General features: G+C 39.8%; 1 protein-coding gene across 1 annotated transcript in view; it reads left to right on the forward strand.

Moving 5' to 3' along the window:
• The first annotated feature begins 225 nt into the window (after nucleotides 1-225).
• The window catches only part of ano1a (anoctamin 1, calcium activated chloride channel a), an 88,073-nt gene continuing 86,141 nt past the window's right edge, over nucleotides 226-2,157 (forward strand). Inside the window, exon 1 of the mRNA XM_020613713.1 lies at nucleotides 226-291. The gene's annotated coding sequence lies outside the window, so the exon portion shown is untranslated. The remainder of the gene's footprint in view (nucleotides 292-2,157) is intronic.

The raw sequence follows: 2,157 nt of genomic DNA on the forward strand, positions 1-2,157 counted from the left end.
AGATAAGAAATACATGTAGATTAAAAGCAATTGCACATGTCCAGCCCTTACAGGATGTATACTTAAGGAATGTGATCTTTCTGTGACCCTGGCCAATCAGCAGTCTCATTGTCACGTGTCACAAGTCACTCTCCCAGAGCTGCAGTGGGGGAGGAGAGACTCTACCCCTAGAGGCCATAAACACTTCCTCCTCCACCCTGTCTGCACACAGGTGATTGAGAAGCACTACCTGGCCAACAGCTGCACTTTCATCTTCTGCTCATACAGCTCGGCTTTAACTCTGGAGAAAAGGTGAATATTCACTTCATGTTCCACACTAAATTAGTCTGCAACCTGCAATTGTTTACTTCTTTCATTCTTTTGATGGGTGGAAGCTTGTTTAAAAGCTACATACCTCTTATATTTCATCATTTTGTCTGCACTTTGCATACCTGTACCACAGTAAAGGGACTGCGGGTCCTGCAGTAGCCTATAGAAATGAAGAGTTACATAGTTTGTATTTTCCTTTACCTGCTTGCGTAAAGCCTGATAGACATGTTATGTCCTAAGGTGCATGTTTGAACAATGAGTTTTCCTGTTTCATTACTCCAAGAGATCTATAGCCTATTCATTGAATTATCTGTGAATAATGTGCGGGAAATGGCTAAGTACTGGCAGCGGTGCTCACCAGTATGTTACAGTATTTTTACAAGGCAATTACTGTAATTTATTTTAAACCATTAATTACTGCAAAATATATTACAGTACTCTGCCATAGAATATGAGGTTGTGTACTACTGTAGCTAAACTTTCCAGTTATATACCATATTTCTAGTGTTACTGTAATCTACATAAACAGTTTCTGCCTGTAGTTTACAATTTAGAGGTTTTCTTTAACAACTATGAATTGCAGACATTATACTGTAAATAACCACATAATAATAATGTTTAATTTAGATTTTAAGAAAGATCTGTAAACTGCAGAATGACTAAAATGCATAACAAAATGGTATAAGGCCTTTGTAATGATTTTAATGATTTTAATAGATTTTAATGACAGTGGTGGAAGTAGTACTCAGACTCTTTACAAACATGTAAAAGGTTCAAAGTGTTTATTTGTCATATGCACAGTTAGGAAACATGTTTCCCTGTACAATGAAATTCTTACTTTGCAGTCCACATGACTACCACAAAATACAAATGAAATATAAAGTAGATAAATAAGTAACACAAAATCTAAGGCACTTTAAGCAGCAAGAGTGGAATGCACAAACACATTCACCTCAGTGGGCGCCATGTTGAATCCTGTTCAAAAGTAGCAATATCGCAGTGTATACTTGTTACAAATACTAAAAGTCCTGCATAAAAATGTTACACAAGTACAAAAGTTTTAGAATTGAGATATACTTGAAATACCAAAAGTAACAGCAGTCATTACAGTATGCAGAATAGCACATTTCACATTAATGTACATCAGATTATTGGATTGTAAATCTAACCACCAGGGTTTCAAGCCAGTGACTTCTTTGTCGGTGCCAAGCCCGGATAAATAGAAAGGGTTGCATCAGGAAGGGCATCCGGCGTATAAACATGCCAAATTTAAACATGCGAATCATCAGTGTGAATTCCATACCGGATCAGTCGAGGCCCGGGTTAACAATGACCGCCACCAGTGCTGTTGACCTACAGGGTGCTGGCGGAAATTGGACTACTGTTGGTCGAAGAAGGAGAGGAGGTAGAAGGATTCGTAGACAGAGAGAGAAGAGGAAAGGCAGGAGTATAGGTCTGAGAATAGGGACTCATAACATTGGCACAATGACAGGGAAAGGTAGAGAGCTGGCGTACATGAAGGAGAGAAGGAAGATAGATATACTGTGTGTGCAGGAGACCAGGTGGAAGGGTAACAAAGCGTGTAGCAGTGGAGGGGGATACAAACTGTTTTATTATGGTGTGGATAGGAAAAGAAATGGGGTAGGAGTGATCCTGAAGGAGGAGCTCGTGAGGAATGTTTTAGAGGTGAAAAGGGTGTTAGATAGGGTGGTAGGTAGTGGTGGTAGGAGAAAGTGTAGCCAGACAGCATCGGATGGTGGTGTGTAGGATGACTCTGGTGGTCAGGAAGAAGAGGAGAGGAAAGACAGAAAAGAAGACCAAGTGGTGGAAGTTGCAAAAGAAAGAATG

The sequence above is a fragment of the Monopterus albus genome, unplaced genomic scaffold (assembly GCF_001952655.1).
Source record: "Monopterus albus unplaced genomic scaffold, M_albus_1.0 scaffold137.1, whole genome shotgun sequence".
Taxonomy (NCBI): Eukaryota; Metazoa; Chordata; class Actinopteri; order Synbranchiformes; family Synbranchidae; genus Monopterus; species Monopterus albus.